The sequence below is a fragment of the Dama dama genome, chromosome 23, assembly GCF_033118175.1.
Source record: "Dama dama isolate Ldn47 chromosome 23, ASM3311817v1, whole genome shotgun sequence".
Taxonomy (NCBI): Eukaryota; Metazoa; Chordata; class Mammalia; order Artiodactyla; family Cervidae; genus Dama; species Dama dama.
In genome coordinates, this window is record NC_083703.1 from 66,349,684 (window position 1) to 66,372,465 (window position 22,782).

A 22,782-nucleotide genomic window follows, 5' to 3' on the forward strand; every position below is an offset into this window, starting at 1 on the left:
CCCCTCGCCCAAACGCCAGACTTGTAAATCTGACTTTCTACTCGGTATCTCCCTCTGGATACCCAACAAGCATCTCAAAGTCCTGACGCCGGCAGCCCCAGGCCTGACTTTCTGTGGTCTTCCCCATCTTGGAGAGCATCTCAATCCTTCAGTTGTTGATCCTTGACTCTCCTCTTTCCTTGACACTTCACTTTTGATTCTTAAGTGGTTCCTTGCAACTTGACCTTCAAAATCCAGAATGAGATCCATCTCACTGCTTACCTCTATTGCCATGGTCCAACTAGCATCATCTCATGGATATTGCAGCCGCCTGCAATATCCTGCAGACTCTCCAATGGAGAGTCTTTTCTCAACACAGCAGCCAGAAGCATCCTGTTAAAACCCATAAGGTCATGTCCCTCACCTGCTCCCAACTTATTTGGGTAAACGTCACAGTCCTTACTGGGACCCAAAAGGATCTGCAAGAGCCATTGTACCTTCTTCCCCTCTCTGACCTCAAGAGAGACCACTCCCCTCTTGCCCACTCCCCTTGGTCTTCACTGGTCTCCATCTTCCTCAAACATTGCCTGGCAAACCCTGCCTCAGGGCCTTCGCACTTGCTGTCCTCTATGCCTCATATGGTGGACAGAATGGCTTCCTTGAAGATGTCCCCATCCTAATCCCTAGGACCTGTGACTATGTCACCTTACACGGCAAAAGGGACTTTGCAGGTGTGATTAAGGATTTTGAAATGGGGAGAGTATTTTGGATTATCCAGGTGGGTCCAATATAACCACAAGGGTCTTTATATATATGTATATACTTATATATAAAATTTAATTTATTTTTGGCTATGCTGGGTCTTCACTGCTGCTCAGGCTTTTCTCTAGTTGCAGCGAGTGGGGTCTGCACTTCGTTGTAGTGCTCAGGCTTCTCACTGCAGTGGCTTCTCTTGTTGAGGAGCATAGGCTCTAGGTGCGTGGACTTCAGCAGTTGTGGCTCTTGGGCTCTAGAGCACAGGCTCAGGAGTTGTGGCACGTGGGCTTAGTTGCTCCACAATGTGGGATCTTCCCGCATCAGGGATCGAGCTGTGTCTCCTGCATTGACAGGCAGATTCTCTACCACTGAGCCACCAGTGAAGCCCCACAAGGGTCTTTATAAGGAAATGAGGGAGGTAGGAAAAGTCAAAGAGAAGGAGATGTGATGACAGGTCAATGTTGGAATGATGCAGGCCTATGAGCCAAAGAATGCGGGCAGCCTCTAGAAGCTCACAAAGGCAAGGTACAAATTTTCCCCGGAGCCTCTGGAAGGAACACAACTCCCCCAGCACCTTGATTTCAGCCCCATGAGACCCATTTTGAACTAACTCAAGAAATGTAAAATACTACATTTGTGTTGTTTTGAGCCACTAAGTTTGTGTTAACTCGCTATAGCAGCAAGAAGAGATGAAAACACCTCACTGCCCTCAGAACATTACTTGGGGAAACCTCTTGCCAACACAATTAAAAAAAAAAAATCCTAATCTTTCCCCAAAACTTCCTATCCACACCCTTTATTTATCTTTTCCTCTTTAGTATGGGTCGGGAAGAGCCCCTGGAGAAGGAAATGACAACCACTCTAGTATTCTTGCCTGGAGAATTCCATGGACAGAGGAGCCTGGCGGGCTACGGCCCACGGGGTCGCAAATAGTTGGGACATGACTGAACAACTGAGCACGCACACACACACATGAAACATACTCTGTATTTTACTTAGTCTGTTTATTGTCTTATACACCAATTGGAGTGTGAACTCCAAGAAGAAAGGAATTTTATTGTTCTTGCTTAGAGATGAATCCCCAAGGCCTACAAGAGTGCCTGGCATGTAGCAGGTGCTCATTAAATGCTTGCAGCACAGGTGACAGAAGAAGCAGGTGGTCTGCCCTAACTAGAGCTTAGTGAATAAACGTCACCTCTAAACATTCCCTGTGCCCGGACACTACATGCCTGATACTGGCCCATCCTCCAAACAGCCCCAGGAGCCGGGTAGCAGCCCCATTTTACAGATGAGAACATGGAGGAGCCTGCACTTGAACTCCAGCAGGCTGACTGTGGGGCCCACTCTCTGAGTCATGCTGCCATTTCCTCCCTGAAATTCTCAAGCAAGCGGGGGATTCTCTGGGAGAGAAAAGATTGGGACCAGGTGCTGGGGAACTTTACTACCCTAAGGACTTAACCATTCGTGGTAAGATTATGCTCATTAATGAGGAAAAGACAGCAGGGTGAAGTGTTTGGGTTTTAAAAAAATTTTATTGAGGTGAAAGTCACATAACATAGAATTAACCATTTTAGGGACTTCCCTCATGGTCCAGTGGCTAACACTGCACTCCCAATGCAGAAGGTTCGGGTTCGATCCCTGGTCAGGGAACTAGATCCCACATGCTGCAACTAAAGATTTTGCATGCCACAATGAAGATTGAAGATCCCATGTGCTGCAACTAAGACCCAGTGCAAACAAATAAATAAATTTTTTTTAAGTATTCAGTTCAGTGACATTTATTACATTTACTGTGTTGTGTAACCATCTCCATCTAGTTGCAAACCATTTTTGTCACCCCAAGAGAAAAGCCCACAGCCATTAAACAATTTCTCCTGTTCTCTCCCCACAGCCCCAGGCAACCACCCACTCGCTATCCGTCTAAAGGTAGATTTACCCTTTTTGGATATTTGGCATAAATGGAATCACACACTGTGTGACCATTTATGTCTGCCATCTTCCGCTTAGCGCGATATTTCTGAGGCTCATAGATGTTGCAGCATGTATCAGCACTTCATTCCTTTTCATAGCTGAATAAAAAGCAACTTGAGTGAGATTTTGGAGCCACAGTTGCATTTTGAATCTAGATCCCATGGAGATGTAGCTGTGTGGTGTTAGGCAAAGAAATTCATATCTTTGGACTTCCCTGGTCTGTGGATAAGAATCTGCTTGCAAATGCAGGAGAAATGGGTTCAATCCCCGCTCCAGGAAGATTCCACATGCCATGGAGCAACTAAAGCCCATGCGCCACAACCACTGAGCCTGCACTCTAGGGCCCATGAGCTGCAACCACTGAAGCCCATGTGCCTAGAACCTGTGCTCCATAAGAGAAGCCACAGTAATGAGAAGCCCGTGCGCCGCAATGAAGAGTAGCCCCTGATCACCACAACTAGAGAAAGCCCGTGTGTGGCAAGGAAGACCTAGTGCAGCCAAAAATAAACAAATGAAAAGAAATTCATACCTGATGTTTAGAGACCACCGAATAGAGATCATATAACAACCTTGCAGGGTTATTGTAAAAATACACATGCTGTGTGTAAATACATGTACCATGCTAATACTGGAGCAGTGTAGGCAGTTTATAAATGGCAGCAGTGAACATGATTATTCAGTCAGGGACAAGTTTATCATTAAAACATTCTGGGAACTTCCCTGGTGGTCCAGGGGTTGACTCCCCGCTTCCTATCCAAAAAAATCATTGACAGTACCAACAAGCAACAAAAAGAAAAAAAAAGTATCAAAAATCTTTTGCACAACAAAAGAAACAACAAAATGAGGGGGCAACTGAGAAACTGTAGAAAGAGATTTTCATGTCCTCTATCTGATAGTGAATCAACATCCAAAATATATAAGGAAAGCCTACAACTCAATAAAAAAACACAAATAATCCAATTAGAAAATAAGCAGAAGATCTGAATAGACATTTTCCCACTATATACATACATATATATATATATATATATATATATATATATATATATATATATATATATATATAAATGTCCAACAGGTACATGAAAGGATGCTCAATGTGGCTAATCATTCAGTTCAGTTCAGTCACTCAGTTGTGTCCTACTTTTTGCGACCCCATGAATCGCAGCACACCAGGCCTCCCTGTCCATCACCAACTCCTGGAGTTTACTCAAACTCATGTCCATCGAGTCGGTGATGCCATCCAGCCATCTCATCCTCTGTCGTCCCCTTCTCCTCCTGTCCCCAATCCCTCCCAGCATCAGGGTCTTTTCCAATGGGTCAACTCTTTGCATGAGGTGGCCAAAGTATTGCAGTTTCAGCTTTAACATCAGTCCTTCCAATGAACACCCAGGACTGATCTCCTTCAGGATGGACTGGTTGGATCTCCTTGCAGTCCAAGAGACTCTTAAATCTTCTCCAACACTACAGTTCAAAAGCATCAATTTTTTGGCACTCAGCTTTCTTTACAGTCCAACTCTCACATCTATACATGACCACTGGAAAAACCATAGCCTTGACTTAGATGGATCTTTGTTGGCAAAGTAATGTCTCTGCTTTTTAATATGATAACTAGGTTGGTCATAACTTTCCTTCCAAGGAGTAAGCGTCTTTTAATTTCATGGCTGCAATCACCATCTGCAGTGATTTTGGAGCCCCCAAAAATAAAGTCTGACACTGTTTCCACTGTTTCCCTGTCTATTTCCCATGAAGTGATGGGACCAGATGCCATGATCTTAGTTTTCTGAATGTTGAGCTTTAAGCCTACTTTTCACTCTCCTCTTTCATTTTCTTCAAGAGGCTCTTTAGTTCCTCTTCACTTTCTGCCATAAGGGTGGTGTCATCTGCATATCTGAGGTTACTGATATTTCTCCCAGCAATCTTGATTCCAGCTTGTGCTTTTTCCAGCCCAGCGTTTCTCATGATGTACTCTGCATATAAGTTAAATAAGCTGGGTGACAATATAGAGCCTTGATGTACTCCTTTTCCTATTGGAATGAGTCTGTTGTTCCATGTCCAGTTCTAACTGTTGCTTCCTGTCCTGCATATAGGTTTCTTAGGAGGCAGGTCAGGTGGTCTGGTATTCCCATCTCTTTCAGAATTTTCCACAGTTTATTGTGATCCACATAGTCAAAGGCTTTGGCATAGTCAATAAAGCAGAAATAGATGTTTTTCTGGAACTCTCTTGCAGCTAATCACTAGGGAAATGCAAATTAAAATCACTATGAGATATCTCTTTACATCTTTTAGTTTGCCTATTATCAAAAATAGATAAATAGGGTTGACTAGGATGTGGAGAAAAGTGAACCCTTGTGCACTATTGATGGGAATATAAATTGGTACAGTCACTGTGTGAAATAGTATGGGCCTCCTCAAAAAATTAAAAATAGTACTTGTTGTTTAGCAGCTAAGTTGTCTCCGACTCTTTGTGACCCCATGGACTGTAGCCCGCCAGAATCCTCTGTCCATAGGATTTCCCAGGCAAGAATACTGGAGTGGGTTGCCATTTCCTTCTCCAGGGGATCTTCCTGACTCAGGGATTGAACCCATGTTCCCTGCATTGCAGGCAGATTCTTTACCACAAGCTACCTGGGAAACCTCAAAATAATACTACAATATATTTTTTTTAAAAAAAAGACTCTGCACTTCTACTGTAGGGGGCAGGGATTTAATCACTGGTCAGGAAACTAAAAATCACGCACACTACACGGTGCAGCCAAGAAAAAAAAAAATTCTGACGTCAAGTCAGCCATGATCTTGTCCCCCAATTCATTCAAGAAAAACAAGTCCTTAGCTCCCCAGTCCTGGAAAACCCAAGTCAGTGGAGGGGTTCCAGGGCTGAGCTTACATTTGATTTTGTATTTGTAGAGCCCTTTCATGGGGTCGCAAAGAGTCGGATATAACTGAGTGACTGAACTGAACTGAACTTACATTTTCAGTAGATTTGGTCATCAGTTTTTCCCTTTCTTATTTGTTCATCAGTCCTTCTAATCGTAGAGGGTGAAAGCTACATGGCAGCAAAGGGGAGAGGGACTACCTTGGAAAATCTTCTAAGTAAGCACATGACAGGAATTCATTAGTCATGGGGAAATGTAAATTAAAACCATGATGTGATACCAGAATGACCAAAATCCATAAGACTGACCACACCAAATGTTGGTGAGGGTTTGAAGTGACTAGAATGCTCATACATCACTGATGGAAATGTGAAATGATACAACCCCTTTAGAAGATCATTTGGGAGTTTCTTTCAAAGGTGCAACATACATCTACCCTATGATCCAACATTCCACTCCCAGGTATCTACCCAAGAGAAATGAAAATATCTGTCCATGAAAGTCTTCTACTAAATTCTAATGAGAAGATTTACAGCAGCTTTCCTCATAATAGGCAAAAACGGGGAATAGCCCAGAGGCTCATCACCAGTACAATGGAAAAGTTGTACTGCATTTATGTGATGAAATAGTACATACCATAAAGGAAGCATCCTACTCATACACAGAGTGATAGGAATGACCCTCAAAACTGTCATGCTGGGGAAGCCAAACATCCCCACAAACACACACATACAATGTGTACTGCCTAGTTCTATTTGTATGGAATTGTAAAACAGATGAAACTAACCTGTGGTGATAGAAATCAGATGTTTCCCACCCCCCTCACCCCCCCGCCCCGGGAGAAGGGTTGCCTAGGAAGGGGCATGAGAAAACTTTCTGCAGTGATTGAAATGTTCTGTATCTTGCTATGCAATCATCAAAGTTGAATGCTGAAGATCTGAGCATTTCACTGTGTAAACCACACCTTCATAAAAAAAAAAAATTCATATGGGCCAAACACTAAGCTATGTGCTTTGTACACATCATGTTATTTAACCTGTCAGCAAATCCCATGGGTAGATGTTATTGTCTCTGCTTTACAGATGCGACAGTTGAGGCTCAGAAAAGTTAAGCAACTTTCCTCAGGACACACAGCTAGAAAAATGAGATTAGAATCCAGGTAGTGTGATTTCAAAGCCTATGCCTCAGGGGTCCTCTCTTTTCACTCTACCCATTCTCTTCTCTATGATTTTACAGGTAGGGAAACTTCAGTCCCAGTGAGGAGACTTAGCTTCTTGACATCAGAGTCAAATTAGAAGCCATATCTCTGGAAATATCTTACTGTTATCACACAACCTCACTTGGTCAAAGAGGTCAAGTTCACTCCCACTTCTGCCTAGTCGGGGCATGGGAGTGAAAAACACAATTAAAAAAAAATTTTTTTTAACCCACTTCCGTATTGTTTCCTGGAAAATCTCACGAACAGAGAAGCCTAGCAGGCTGCAGTCCATGAGATCACAAGAGTCAGACACGACTTAGCGACTAAACTACCACCACTGTTGTAATCTGTTGGTAAGTGCTTATTAAACGTTTCTGTGATGTGAGCTTTTAATACTGACAGTTTGGAGTTACTTTTAACCCTTAAAGTCTGTGTTTCTAGAGACAAAGGTTTATTAAATATTTGCTTTTTATTACAATTTTAAAACACTTTCATGTCAATTTTTATTAGGAATACCATTCCTTTAAAGTATTTGGTTTTGAATCATGAGAATATGCATTCTTAATAAAGATCATTTTTGACCAAAAAAAAATTTTTTTTTATTGAGGTAAAAGTCACATAATGTAACACATACTATTTTAACCATATTTAACTGTACAGTTCATTGACACTAAATACATTTACACTGTGCAACTGTTACCACCATCTATTTCCTGAGTTTTTCACCTTCCTAAACTGAAACTCTGTCCCCATTAAACACTAACTGCCCATCTCCCCTCTCACCCCCCACCCTGACCCCTGGCATCTACCTATGTACAAGAAGTACCATTTTTAAAGACTTGAATATAACAATCGTATTATAAGAGATGCAAACTCAGGGCATAGATATCCAGTGACTTCAAAATAAGAGATGGGTTATCCACCTGTTCCTGCACTCCTGGAGCAGTTCCGGTGGTTTTCTGTGAATGGTGGAAGCTCACCATTCAAGTTCTCGCAATTAAACCATGTTTCCCCCTAGATCCCCCAACCAGACTCACCTGTTACCTCCCTCCTTGTCTTCTTGAGTTACAAGATGTCCAAACCATCCAGCATGCTCTCCTTTGCTTAATTTAAGTGGAGCAAGCAAGATAAGTTTCTGATCTTCCTTTTGACCATCAGAGTTCTGGAATGGATTAGTGCCAAGAACAACAAAAGCAGTCAACCTAATTTGGTTTTAACTCACATCCGGTCAGTCAGCCGTCACAGTTGCTGTTGTCAGGTTCAGTCCACATGTTGTTTAAAAAGCAATGTTGTCCTTGGGGTTCACTGAGGATGCCACCTTGCATTTTGGGACAATTTGGCTGAAACCATGATAGTTTCCTTCCCTCAAAGCCTGATTCTCTGGGAGGTAAAAAAAAAAAAAAGTGTATATATATATATATATCCCAATTCCTTCTCCGTCTGCTAAAGAGAAACTTAATCTTAAAATTTCTTTGTCTCCTGTTTAACAGTTGCAGAATGTATTTCATGGTCTGTCTTTTCTCTGGAACTGGCAAATGGTGCTGTGATGAATCACCCTGCTCCTTGGGAATGTTTTGCTCCAAGAGCTCAAGGGGGTACGACAAGATGATAAACAGCCTCTGGAATGATCTCTCCTCCCCTACCGCGGCGCCTGGAGTCTGTGAGTTCACAGAACTGGACTGTGGCTGAGCTTCCAGAGATTGCTGCATCCAGCCCAGTTTTGCAGATGAGGAAACCTAGACTTTAGCATTTCTGGGAGGAGAGCCATGGGACAGGGCCAAGGCCATCTGAGCGTGATTCATGTTATGCCCTCTGATCTTCAGCCCATGGACTGTGCCTTTGTCGCTCTGCGCTTCAGCTTCCTCCCCTGGAACATGAGCACGAGAAGCCTGATGTCCCTTTCAGTTTCCTATCTCTCAGGGCCTCTGTGCCTCTGCATGTCCACTTGGTAGGGATGCTAAACCCGAAACGTGGTACTCTGCCTGGGAGCCAGAGAAGGATCAAAGTCTGTGGCCCTTCACAAGGCACCGCCAGTTCGGTTCAGATGAGATCCGTTCAACAAACACACCCACACCTCCGCTCTGTGCAGACCCTGAGCTAGGCACTGGGGTGGATCAGATGTGGCCTCTGCCTTCAATCTGTGGAGCCAAGTGGACACGCAGGCAATCGGTTAGGCAATCGGATAGGCAAGCCTGGTGATATTATACCTGAGAGACTTTGGGAATGAAAGGGAAGTCCCTCTCCCAGCCTGGAAGAGAACCAGGGAAAGCTTCCAGGAGGAGGTGACAATGCCAGAGGCTTATCATCTGGTGGCACTGATGAAGGAGGGATTGATCAATGGAATGAGGTGTTGGGCAAGACCCTTCCCCACTCTGGGCCTAAAACTCCCCGGAGCACACTTCCAGGGGGATGGCTAACTCAGCTGAGAGCTGTGGTCACTCTGGACTTTCTGAAGTGGGGAAAGTGTTTACTAGTTTCTTTCTTTTTCTTTTTTTTTTAATTAGATTTTTTGGAATATAGTTGCTTTAGAATGCGTTAGTTTCTACTGTATAGCACAGTGTATCAGTCACGCATGTACATAAATCCCCTCCGTTTTGGACTTCCTTCCCGTTCAGGTCCCCACAGTGTATTAAGTAGAGCTCCCTGTGCTATCCAGTAGGTTCTCATTAGTCATCTATTTTATACAAGGTATCAACAGTACGCATGTGTCAATCCCAATCTCCCGATTCCTCACCATCACCCCACTTCCTCTTGATGTTAAATTTCTGAGCGTGGAGGGCGCCTAGTCCAGCAGCCAGGCAAGTCTCCTTGTTCTGGCATTTGAGCATGCTGGTCCCCTACGGGCCCACAGTCCCTGGGAAGCACCAGGGTGCCCCACAGACCTCTTGGCTGTGACAAAGCCCTGGTTTGTGTGGGAATACCGGGGGTTGAGAGAGGTGACAGTGAGTCATCCGCCCCCCCTAACCCCGCGCTCTGTCCTTGTCCCCTGAAGAAAATCCGCAGGCGGGAGGGAGTGCTCCATGCTAACACAGCACTGAGGCACCACCGGCTGGAACATATCAGAAAGGAAGTCATTCTGAAGTGTCCATCCCTCCGGCAAAAGGCGGGCGTCCCTGCCCCCAGATGGGCAGGGTGGCAGCCCAGGACCCTCAGCCTCTATTAGCTGCCCGCGTCTCTCTCCTGCCCTCCCCAGCCAGACTTAGAGGTTGAAAAGTGTGAGGCCATTTTCTCTGTCTTCCTCTCCCCTTCCCATTCCTCCCAGACCTCTTGTGATCCAGCTCCCGGCCCCCACTCTTCTGCATTCACACTGTGTCTCCATCCCCTGGACACTCTGTCATCCCAACCTTCTCTCATGTGACCCCTGGCAACATCAGGCTGATCCAGAAGAACTACCTTCTGGGAAGCCCAGGACTCCCTTCAGAGGCACCCCCTGCCTGTGGTCTTTTAGATGTGAGGGCTTCTTGAGACTCTGCCTGGCTTTCTTCTCATCCTCTACGCTATATCCGACTCCAAACCTCAGTTTCCTCATCAAGGAAATGGGCATAATAATTGTACCTATTCCTAGGGGTTGATGAAAAGATTAAATTGCCTGATGCAAAATGTGTGCAATGAGTGTTGGCTGAAATATTCATTTTTTCCACGTCACCATGGATACTTAAAAGGTTTCTCCAACATAATTTGGCCAATGCTGAACTTGTGACTTTTTGCCCTCAGCTGGCTCCTACCCAGGCTTCCCCATCTCAGCTAATGGCAACTCCATCCACTCAAACCAAAAGCTTGGGGATTCATCTCGATTCCGCCCTCTGTGTGCGCCCACGCTCCCGATGCAAGCAAGGACTGTGGGTGCTTCCTCCACATGCAATTGAATCATGCTCTCCTCCACCTCCCCTGCCCCCCTGCCACCTCCCCTGCCCCCGCCCCCTGGGCTGAGCCACCTTCACCAGTCCCCCAGAGGGCATCCCAGCCTCCTCACCTGCCTCTCTGCTCCTACCTGCCCCCCTATAATCCCCCTGCGAGCAGCTGCCAGGGGGATATTTCAAAAACATACACTGAATTGTGTCACTCCCTCTTGCTTAACATCGATAGGCTTTCCAGTGCATTTAAATAAAGTTCAAAGCTCTCACTACATCCCAGGAAACTCCAGGCCCCTTTCCAGGCTCCAGCTTCACCTTTCTGCCTGCGCACCCCCCACCCCAACTGCTCCACCCAGACCAACTCAAGCCCATTCTCACCTCAAGGCCTTTGCCTGAACGTTCTTCCTCCCAAATCCTTGTATGGCCACTCTGTTTATCTTTCAAACTTCAAAGCTAAAATTCACCTCCTCTGAGAAGCCCTCCCAGACCTCCTGTCCTCAGTGTTTCCCACTCTTCCCCATCACACTCTGGGCTTCCTCTCATCCTAGTAGGTAGAACGATCCACCTTTCTATAGGTTTGTTCTATAGGTTTTTTATCCATCACCCCTCACACCTACTGGTGAACTTCACACAGGCAGGAGCTGTGTGTGTTTTATCAACCGTTGTGTACCCACAAGATGATAAAGTAAATATTTCATCAACTCCCATGTCCTTAACTCTGCTCCTGGGCTCTGTGACCTTGGGGAAGTTTCTCACCCTCTCTTGTGTTTCCTGTGCCCGGCAGGTAGACGGACTCCTTCTCCTCGTCCTGGCCCCAGGTGCAGCGGGAAGGCAGGCAGCCTGGCTGGCACCATCACCTGCTGCGGACAGGGCTCCACAGGGTTTACTGAGCTGAACTGAGTCAAACAGCGCCTGCCTCCAAGGCCCTGAAAACACAGATGCCAGAACCTCCAGGAATGAGAAGCCAGAAGGGGAGCTAGGCTCAAGGCCCCGGGAGCTCTCTTACCTGTAGGATGATCGTGAGTATTCAGTTGCTCAGTCGTGTCGGACTCTTTGTGACCCCATGATCTGTAGCCCGCCAGGCTCCTCTGTGCATGCAAGTCCCCAGGCAAGAGTACTGGAGTGGGTAGCCATGCCTTCCTCCAGGGAATCTTCCTGACTCACAGATCGAACCCGCGTCTCTTGCATTGCAGGTGATTTCTTTACTGTCTGAGCCATCAAGGATGATTAAATAAGTTTAATTATTGGGAGGCAGATGCGGTAGAAGTTGAGGACAGACCACAGTGACAGGAGCCGGCAAGAGACCTGGTTCAAACTGGGCTTGTGGGGAGGTGTGTCCCCAGATCCAGTCATTGGGATGGGAGAGGTCTCAGTCAGGGAGGGCCGGGTTCCTTTCTGGCTCCTGCTGGGATCCCCAACCCCCTGAACCCCTCCCTGAGCTGGCAGGAGTAGGGGAGAAGGTGAGGCCAGACTCGGAGTGTGACCTGAGTGGCTGGCCCAGTTCCTGGTATGGAAGCCTGGGTGAATGTGTTAGCCTCGGGCAGGGGCCGGGACAGGCCTGGCAGTGTTTCTGTGGAGCTGGGAAATCCAGGCCTGAGATTCCTGTCTGGACAAGCCTGGGGCCTGTTCAGTGTCAAGCCCTGCGGGTGAGGGGCGGCAGTTCTGGGGTGTAAGGATGACCCCGGCCCAAACTCTGCCCACTTGGAGCTCTTGGCCCGTGGTGGGGGGAATGGTCAGCTGAACATTCCTTGTGAGACAGGCAGCTGAGGTTTGTGAAACTCTGACCCAGACTGGGGATCACTGTGTTTGTGTGTTCGCCGCTCAGTCGTGTCCCACTCTTAGCAACCTCAAGACTATAGCCCACCAGGCTCCTCTGTCCGTGGGATTCTCCAGGCAAGAATACTGAAGTGGGTTGCCATGCCCTTCCCCAGGAGGTCTTCCCGACCCAGGGATTGAACTCGGGTCTCTGGCATTGCAGACAGATTCTTTACCATCTGAACTACCAGGGAAGCCTAGAGGGGGTTAGGGGAGGGACCAAAACATGAAGAGGATTAACCTGGGAGGAGAGGCGGGGAAAGGATCATCCCTTGTGGAATAGAGAGCAAAGGTAAGACAGTGCTCCTGGTTCAGTTCAGCCCTGGGGAGGATGCAGACAGGACTGGAGAGGCTGCCCAGCCCTGTGTGGCCTCCTTTATGGGCTGTGGCCTGAGGCCACAGGGGAGCCACTGAAGGACGGAGTGTCCTGAAAATAGGAAGGCGAGGGCTGTTAGAGGAAGAGTGGGGCCTGGGGAGACCAGCGGCTGGGAGATGATGAAGAGGCCCGGATGCTGCCTGGATGCTCCAAGCCCACCTGAGCTTTGGGGGTGGGGGAGTATCCAGGATGCCAGAGTGGGGGAGGGGAGCGTGTCCTGGGAAAAGGTCTGGAGGATGATGGACAGATGGGTCCTAAGCTCCAGAGAGAGACCAAGACATGGGAGGGGGGCTGGGGTGAAGCTGGGTGGGTGCTCCCTTCTGGACTCTTCTCCCTCTGGCTCTCTGGAGGGAGGGAGCAGGCTTGGTCATGGAATGTGAGGGAGTTAACAGCCCGGGGGCTATCCCGAAGCCAAAGGGAGTCAGAAGTAAGGGACAAAATCTCCGTAGGATGGACAGTTGTGGAGGCATGTTGAGACTCATTTGAGGTCTCAGAGGAACTGGAGCACCTGTGGCCTCCGGCAGTCACCTGGATCAGCCTGCTTTATTGGCCTGTCCTCTTCTGTGTCTCTTCCTGTCCCCTCCCTGAGGCTTCTGCGATCCCTTCCCAGAGGAGTGTGGCCTCAGGCTCTGCTTTGGGAGAACCGGACCAAGATGGAGATGAGTGGGAGCCTGCAGACTGTGGGCTCCTCCCGGGCTACTATGGGCTGTGCCCTCGGCCCCAAACCCAGGCCCCGGGCCAAGGAGCCCCCCTCCTCATTACCTGCCTCTGCCCGATCCTGGAAGGGTTTGTGGACATACACAGGGTGAGCTAAGGTCTAGGGGAAGGGAAAGAGCAGGGCCCCAGAACATCATGGAAGAGAACCAGGCACTTCCCCTGGAGCCTGGCTCTTCTTCATCAGGTGCGGCCGGGAGCAAAATGAGCCACAGGATCCCAGGTGGAGGCACCTGGGGGTGGAGGGAGGGGGTGGTCACCCAGAGTCGGGGGGGAGAGGCCAGGTGCAGGGCCAGCTCACCCTCATGGACCTTGGCCCCCAGAAGCCCTGAGCTGTGGAGTCTATGACCAAGCCTGGCCCTGGGCGTCCAGACCAGTGAGGCAGCTGATCGAGTCACAAATAATCTCTATCACTTTCTGTTGCCCCTGTATCACAACCTCAACCAATCCTGAATATTCATTGGAAGGACTGATGTTGAAGCTGATGTGCCAATACTTTGGCCACCTGATGTTAGAACCGACTCATTAGAAAAGACCAGGATGCTGGGAAAGATTGAAGGCAGGAGGAGAAGGGGACGACAGAGAATGAGATGGTTGGATGGCATCACCGACTCAATGGACATGAGTTTGAGCAAGCTCCGGGAGATGGGAAAGGACAGGGAAACCTCACATGCTACAGTTCATGTGGTCGCAGAGCCTGACACGACTGAGCAACTGAACAACAACAAAAATCATGACCTCATTTTAGAAAATTTAAAACATAACTATAAGCACAGAAGAAAAAATTATTAAGCTCATCTGTGAGTTACCCCCTCACCCCCTATCCCCGGGACAACTGCTCAAAACATGGTAGTGTTTATTCCTTTTATTTTCCCTACTCCCACATGTTTTTAAAAACAGAAATGGGATTATATTTTTAATACTATAACATTTAAATGTACTAGTAGAGTATGAACTCTTTCCAGGGCAAAATATATAGATGTACACTGCTAATTTTAAGACTGTCACAGCTGTCCACTTTTCTAATGGAACCATAAACTGGCTACACCAAAAATAATAATAATAATAATAACAATAGTAATAGTATTCATTTACTGAGCATCTAGCATATGTCATGGTCCCATAAAGAAGGCTAAGTGCCAAAGAATTGAACTGTGGCGCTGGAGAAGACGCTTCAGAGTCCCTTGGAGAGCCAAGAGATCAAACTAGTCAATCCTAAAGGAAATTAACCCTGAATATTCAATAAGGACTGATGTTGAAGCTGAATCTCCAATACTTTGGCCACCTGATGTGAAGAGCCTACTCATTAGAAAAGATCCTGACCTGGGGAAGATTGCGGGCAGAAGGAGAAGGGGGTGACAGGGGATGAGGTGGTTAAATGGCATCATTGACTCAATCGACATGAGTTTGAGCAAGCTCCAGGAGATACTGAAGGACAGGTAAGCCTGGTGTCCTGCGGTCCATGGGGTCACAAAGATCTGGACACAACTGAGTGACTAACAAGAAGAAGAAGCATGTGTCATGCTAATCGCTAAGAACCAAAGGAAATGTGTACAGTTACCCCTAGTTTACAAGTGAGACCAGTGAGGATGATAGGGTCAGGTGCCTTGCCCAAGGCCACAGAAATATCCAGGCAGGATTCAAAGCCCTGTCTTCATAGTTGCTCTTAATCATGATGTCTGGCCACCTCATAGGCCCCTTTCCCAGGCCCCCATGTCTGTTTCCACCCAGAAATTCCAGTGAACCGAAGCTCTGAGTCTGCCTTTTACCCGTTCCACTCAGAGGGAAGCTTTGTATTGGGGTCGACAGAATGGGGATTGGGTGGGGTGGGGCAACCCTCTCCATCTTCCCTGCCTGTTCCCTTAATTAAGGCTCCCTGGACGTGGCATTGAACATTTCCCTTCAGCAACTATGGAAACAGCGCTGGCCAGACAAGGGAAGGGACTTGCCCAAGATCACACGATGCAGAGGCCGTACCAGACTTACGATTCCCCACCCTGGGTGTGGACAGAGCCCGCAGGATGCACGGGACATAGAGCCTAGAGGCCCCCGCTGCAAAGACAGGGCTCGTGCTGATCAGCTCGCTGCTGATCTCCCTGCCAGGCAGGAGGCATGAATGGGCAGAGAGGATCCAGGGACCAGGACGGGTCTCTGCGGAAGGCCCCCGGGAGGAGCTTAGGATGGGCTGAGGAGGGCAACTGAGGTTTGGACCAGTGGAGGGGAGAGGGTGGGCAATCACTGGCAGATGAACGGAGGTAGGAAGGAGAAAGTGTACTTTGGAGGGCAGGGGCGGGACACGAGACCAAGTGTCTGAGTCTTGGAGTGACCAGAGCAGACCCCAGGAGGCTCTGGGCCCAGACTTTGGGGCAGTCCCCACAACCAGCAGAGCCCGGCCCCGGGTAATTCCTGAACAAGAACAGAAGGAGGAAGTTGTATAAGCGACACTCAGCTGGTGAGTGGGAGGCAGGGCTGGGTTTCATTTCCAGACAGTCCTGGAGTTGTTCAGCTCTGGTGGCCGCCCCCGCCCTCGCCCATCCCCACTGCCTTTGCCCTTGACTCAAGGCAGTGGTGAATCCGAAAGCCCAGGGGAGGCCAGGAAGGAGGCATCAAGGCCAAGAAATGGGGAAGTCCCATCCCGTGGGAATGCCCTCAGAGAGCAGCTCGATGCGTTTCCTTCTCTGCCAGACCAGGCAGTGAACTCTGGTAGCTGGGGCTGCAGTTTCCACATCCTCTCTCCCTGGCAAACTCCTTCCCATACTTCAAGACCCAATCGAAAGGTCCTTCACCTAGGAAGTGCCCCAGGAAAGCCCCACCAAAGCAACTTGCCAAATCGCTCCCTCTCTGAGCTCTCCAGCACTCAGACTGCACTTGAAAATAAGGAATCATTGTTTATTGAGAAATTTCAGCGCCCAAAGTGCCGTATTAGATCCCCCACAGCTCCAAAACCTTATTTCCTCCTCTCAGCATCGCTGAGCATCACGGAGAGAAGGTTCCATTACCAGCTGCTTTCCATGCAGCAGCATAGTGAAGCTTAGCAAGATCACGTGGGTTGCAGACGGTGGGGCTGAATCTTCCGGACATGGAAGTTCATGGCTCTCTGGCTCTCCTGCTCAGAGTGTTTCAGGATCTGTTTCCCCTTCTGGTTTGAGAGCCCTCAATGGGCAGGGTCTGCGTCCCTGCACACCCGGCCAGGGGAGGCGCTGACCTGTGGACAAAACCCTGAAACTCTCAAGGACCTAGGCTGGTGTCTTGTGTACATGAGGTATTTGATAAATACCTGTGCCATCCAGAACCCTTGATCCTAGTTCAGGCTGTCATGAACTTGCATATGACCTTGGGAAAATCTCTTCCATTCCCCAGTCCTTGGTTTTCCAAGTTTTAAAAGGAAATGTTTAGTGACAGTTCTCTTGGCTTCCTGTCTATCCTAAAATTCTGTCCTTTGTTATAGAACATAACATGGCATATGGTGGCGGTGGTTTAGTCACTAAGTCGTGTCTGACTCTTGGGACCCCGTGGACTGTCGCCCACCAGGCTCCTCTGTCCATGGGATTTCCCAGGCAAGACTATTGGAATGGGTTGCTATTTCCTTCTCCGGGGGATCTTCCCCACCCAGGGATTGAACCCTCATCTCGTGCATTGCAGGCAGATTATTTTTTACCACTGAGCCACGAGGGAATCCCAACATGGCATATACTCCCTAACTGGTTTCCTCTATAACTGATATCTTCCGTGAGGATGGTAGATTTGTTCCAATGGATGAACCAATCTCAGGTACTATCGTTAACTAATGTCCATAGTTCATTCAGAGTGCTAAGTTTTCCCCTAATGTCCTTTTTCTGTTCCAGAATCCCAACCAGGATGCCATATTACATTTAATCATCATGTCTCCTTAGGCTCCTCTTGGCTGTGAAAATTTCTTGGACTTTCCTTGTTTTCTATGACCTTGACAGTTTCGAGGAGAACTGGTCTGCTGTTTTGTAAAATGTCTTTGGACTGTGTCTGATGTCTTTCTCATGATTACATTGGGACTGTGGGTTCTGGGAAGGAAGACCACAGAGGTGAAGTGTTATGTTCATCATATCATATCAAGGGTACATATTATCATCGTGACCTATCCCTGTTGATGTAGATCTTGACCACCTGGCTGAGGGAGTGTTTCTCGGGTCTCTCCAAGGTAATGTTGCTGCCTCCTACCCCATGCTGTCCTCTCTCGGAGGAAGGAAGCCACTGTGAGCACCCCCCATCTAATGAACTGGGAGTCACGCACCCCTCCTTGAGTTACCATTTTTTTCTTCTTTAGTATCTACTTTACAAAGTACTCCCACAGAACATTGCTACGTTCCATCTACCCAATAGGCCTGGGAAATGTGGGCGATGGAGACGTTCCATCAGATGGAAGCGGAGGCTCAGGGTAGGAGGGGTCAGGGGTGGCGTCCAGTGCTGTGGGTCTCGCCTCTCCCCACTGGACGTGAAATATGCCCAAGGTCTGGGTGGGACAGAACCACAGAGCCTGAGTTTCAGACTCAGGAGGGTTTGAGATCGAGGTCCTGCCCTCCCTCCCCCGGGGCGCATCGCCTTGCCTCGCCTCAGTTTTCTCATCTGTGCAATAGGAATAACAATAGCTCCTACCCTGTAGTGCCGTGAAGAACACACTGCTATGCACAGACCCCAGAACAGGGCACTGCCCAGGGAGCTCTGGACACGGTCCCTGTGGGCTGTTGCGACGCTGATTATTTTCACAAGCATTCTTTGAAGCTCTCCTGTTGCAGACTGTCTCCTCTCAGCTGAGCAGGTTTCTCACCCCCTCTGATGTCTGGGGTCACAGCTCTGGCTACAGATTTCCGCCCTGCCCTCTGCCCTGCTGCCAGGCCAGGCAGATCAAGGGCCCTAGTTCCTTTTATCTTTTCTCACAAACATTCTGAGATTATGGCGGAAGGAGGCTTGGGGTGGAAGAGGGCTGGTTCTGCCGGCCAGTGACTCTCTGTGTGACCTTGGGAGAGTGTCTGTCCCTCTCTGGGCCTCAACTGAGGGGAGTGATGTGATGAATAGCTGGGTTTCTTAGTGGCGGGGCAAGAGTCGCCCCTATTTTCACACGGGCAGCCTCTGTTCTGCCTCCAGACTACAGGCCGAGAATAGAAATTGGAATCACACATTTCCATCTGTGAAGTGATCGTACAGACCCAGAAGGTGGGCCGCAAGGATTCTAAGTGTGCCGGGTGGCATTCAGAGGTCAGCACCGTCACTTGTAGGTCTTCGTTTGGGCTCTATCTGCTCAGGTGCCCACTGTCTCCATCCCTCCCCGGAGGTGGGCGGATGTTGCAAGAGCCTTGTGTTGCTGACCACCCCTCCAGAGGCCGGCCTCTGAGGACACATACGCTCACCTGCTCCCAGCTCCTTCTGGCTCTCATGGGATTGCAGGCACTTCCCTGGCGTCCTGGGTCTTAGGCCTTTGGGCCAGTTTGGCCTCACTCCCTGGAATACAGGTTACACCCCTGTAAGCCAGGGGTTCCACCTCTGCTGGTCCTCAGCTGTAGTTGCCATCAGCCCAGAGGCTTCCAGACTGCTCCTCCCACCCCTCCATCTGCCCCCTGCTCAGGGACAGCACCTCTCCACCAACCCTCCATGGGTCCCTGTCGCTTCCAGGACAGAAGCCAAGCCTGACATTCAAGCATCTTCAGGGCTCCCCACAGCTTCCCTTCCCACCTCCCTTCCCCCAGCCCAGGCACCCACTGCTCATTACACTATGCTCCTTCAGCACTGCCTGCTCCTGCTTCCAAACAGGGTTTTCAGCCTCTGTGTCTTTGCTCATGCTGGTCCCTCTGCCAGGAATGCCTTCTCTGCCCATCTTTCACCTGCAACTACTTCCTCCGGCTTCTATATTCTCCATAGACAACCTCCTTCCTTCACCCAGACTCCATCACATATGCAGAGTCAGAGCCCCTTCCCTCCAGCCCCCAGTGCTTGCTCATCACTGTGCCAAGCACCACACCGTCACTCTTCCCTGCTCCTCCAGACTGTGAGCATCTCCAAGGCAGAGACCAGACCTGGCTTGTTCACTACTGAATCCCAGAGGTGAATGCACAGAGCACAGATCCTAGCACATAGTAGATGCTTGGTAAATATTAACTGACCAGAGTAAAGAAGAGTAAGGCTTAGCCAGGGGCTGGCGGGTAGAGGGCATTCCAGGCAGACAGACCAGAGCAGACGCTTCAGGGTAGAACAAGCTGCTGTGATAACAGGGAGGCAGGCTTCCCATAGTCAAAGCTATGGTTTTTCCAGTAGTCATGTATGGATGTGAGAGCTGGACTCTAAAGAAAGCTGAACGCTGAAGAATTGATGCTCTTGAACTGTGGTGTTGGAGGAGACTCTTGAGAGTCCCTTGGACTGCAAGGAGATCCAACCAGTCCATCCTAAAGGAAATCAGTCCTGAATATTCATTGGAAGGACTGATGCTGAAGCTGAAACTCCAATACTTTGGCCACCTCATGCTAAGAACTGACTCACTGGGAAACACCCTGATGCTGGGAAAGACTGAAGGCAGGAGGAGAAGGGGACGACAGAGGATGAGGTGATTGGATGGCATCACCGACTCAATGGACATGAGTTTGAGTAAACTCCGGGAATTGGTGATGGACAGGGAGGCCTGGTGTGCTGCAGTCCATGTGGTTGCAAAGAGTCAGACACGACTGAGCGACTGAACTGAACTGAACTGCCTGAGGCTTCCTAAGCGAGGCCCGAGCAGTTGGCAAGGCTGATACACTGGACATCTCTGTGTAAACTGTAAATTGTAGTGCCATGAGAGGTGCCAAACCCATTTCACAGCCTCAGGCCAGAGTCTGTCTTCTTTTCCACCTTGTTCTGCAGCCCTGAGCCTGGTTCTTCGAATCTCAGCAGACTATCTAGGGAATGAGAGGGCGGGTCTGGAATTTCCCACCCAGCGCCTGGGATGGGTCAGCTTCCCAGTGGCTTTCCAAGGATGTGCTGGGCTCAGGGTGGGTGAGGCGAATAGCCTGGGGGAGGTGCAGGCAGTGCCCTGATCCCATGGCATGGGAAAACTCTCACCACAGGTCTGCTGCCAGCTGTGAAGAGCCAGGCCTCACCCCACATGCTCCATCCTGCCCTCGGTTGTGGCTTTGACCCAGGTTGGGGGGAGGAAAAGAGAGGAGGGTTTCCAGAGACAGAGAACTGTATACAGCTGGTGCTCACCATCTCCACAGTGTTGACATCAATAACATCTGTCATCTGCTGGGTGCGTGGGGTTGGGAAATTATCCCTCTTGGCATTCCAGGCCTGGCACGGGGGTGGGTATACTACCGGTGACCAGTGTTTGCCGTCCATGGACAAAGATGAATGATTGGCAGGTATGAAGCAATGAGCTGCTGTTTTACTAACAATCTTTTAAGCAAAATAATATACAAAGAGTCACTTACCGGTTCCCCAGGCTAGACCAGCAAGCAACTCTTGCACCTGCATAATCCTGGTAAAGTTATTGCTCCCAATTTATTGATGAGTAAATTGAGGCTCAGAGAGGGCAGGATCACATAGTCAATGAATGAAAGAGTTAGAACTCTTGTATGTATATCCCTAACCCCAGTGCTCTCTTGGCTAGAGAGCGTCGCTTGGCAGTGCCTACTCTGTGCCGGGGGAACAGGCCAGAGTCCCTGCCCTCTGGGTGGGGACAGACACTCCCAAATGGCTTGGGGTGTGCCTCCAGCAGAGGATTGTCAGGAAACTTATCCTGGAGGAGGCCACACTTACTTAGGACCATGATGGACAGGGAGGGTTGGGAAGCTAGAGAGGTGGGGCGAGCATTCCTGGTGGGGGTTACAGCCTGAGTGAAGACCCAGAGGGGTGGTTGAAAATAACGAACTCTTCCAACGCTCAATCATGAAACCACCGTGCTGGCCACATCCTCCTGAAAGATCTCCTGAGAACCTCAGCGGCTGAGCCGAGACACTGGTGGCTCCAGGTGGAAGGCTACATATGTGCTCACAGAGCCAAGAGGCGTCCCAGCTGCCCCCCTCCTTCAAGACGGCGGTAGGGTGTGAAAAGGGCTGAGACACACTGAGGGGACATCGCTTCATTTCACGTTCACGTGAGTCTTCTGAGGGGAGCACTCTCTTTGGCTCCTTTTGGAGGTTGGCATAGTGAGGCTCAGAGAAATTCTGCTCCCCTCAAGTAACCATGAAGTGGCAGAGACGGAACTTGAACCGAGGTCTGCGGGTCCAAAGTCTATGCTTTTAAGCACTCTTGTCATCCAAGCTTTAGAAGTAGCCCAGAACTTTCGACTGAACTCCTGGGGATGAATCTAGTGATGGGCTGGTAAATATTTAACAACTAGCTCTCTGGAATTTAAAAAAAAAAAAAAAAAGCCTTGATTTGTCGCGTCTGCTGGTTTCTGCAGTGTTAAAACTTCCACTTCTGCTGACGTCAAGCTACCAACATGATATCACTGAATGTGGAGTTGGGAAGAGACGAACCCAATCTGCTCCTGCACGAGAGAAGAGCCAGCTTCAGCACACGACTGGATGAACTTCCCACCCTCAGCCCAGGCCCCCCAGCAAAGGCCTGCAGGCCTGTCTGAGGAGTGAATGAGGGCTGAGAAACCTGCTCCTCCAGCTAGGGCCCCGCCCAGTATATCCTAGGAAGCTGTGGTTAATCTTTAAGCCAGCCTTGCAAATACCTGCAGCCATTTCACCAGCCCGGGTTGGCTTCTGGCGCTGGCTCTGTTGCTGGCTTGCTGTGGGACTTCAAGCCGCCCCTTCCCCTTCTGGCCTCAGTTTACCAACCATGAGCGCTTTACCTTGGTTGAGCACAACCTCAGCCACCCTCTTGTCAGTTCTAACCTTCCCAGAAGTCGTCTGTGGACATGTTTGCTCCTGTTTCATAGGCGAGGGGACCTGGGCTGGGGAAGGTGATGGACTCGTAGAAGGTAGAGCAGCTGGGCAACCAGTCTAGATTTGAACCCAGATCAGTCTGGCTTAAGGCCTTGCTCATTCTCGGTCTCCCAGATACTGTATTGTACCCTGAGGCCCTTGACTCCCATAGTTTAGAGTTTCCCTCCCTGTTCCTCTCAGGAGAAGTCCAGGCTTCTACCACTTGACCTGGACTGGGCTATACTTTCCCATCTGTGAAATGGGAAAACTTTCAGAGAAGGAAAACAGAGGCAGATGGTGGCATTTAAGGCTGGATTCAGGCCCACCTTCCCCTGTGCAGTAATCCCAGGAAAGTGAAAGAAGAGAA

At 49.1% G+C, this 22,782-nt stretch overlaps 1 long non-coding RNA gene across 2 annotated transcripts; it reads right to left on the bottom strand.

The window, feature by feature from the left end:
* Positions 1 to 7,582: 7,582 nt before the first annotated feature.
* LOC133045093 (uncharacterized) lies at positions 7,583 to 21,162 on the bottom strand. Of its 2 annotated transcripts, none has more exons than XR_009690118.1 (4): positions 20,970 to 21,162; positions 11,641 to 11,843; positions 11,391 to 11,560; positions 7,583 to 8,918 (listed from the first exon to the last, which is right to left on the bottom strand). It is a non-coding gene; the product is annotated as an uncharacterized LOC133045093 (long non-coding RNA). The 2 variants fall into 2 exon arrangements; XR_009690119.1 differs by lacking the exon at positions 20,970 to 21,162 and adding an exon at positions 20,746 to 20,865.
* Between the last annotated feature and the right edge of the window lie 1,620 nt (positions 21,163 to 22,782).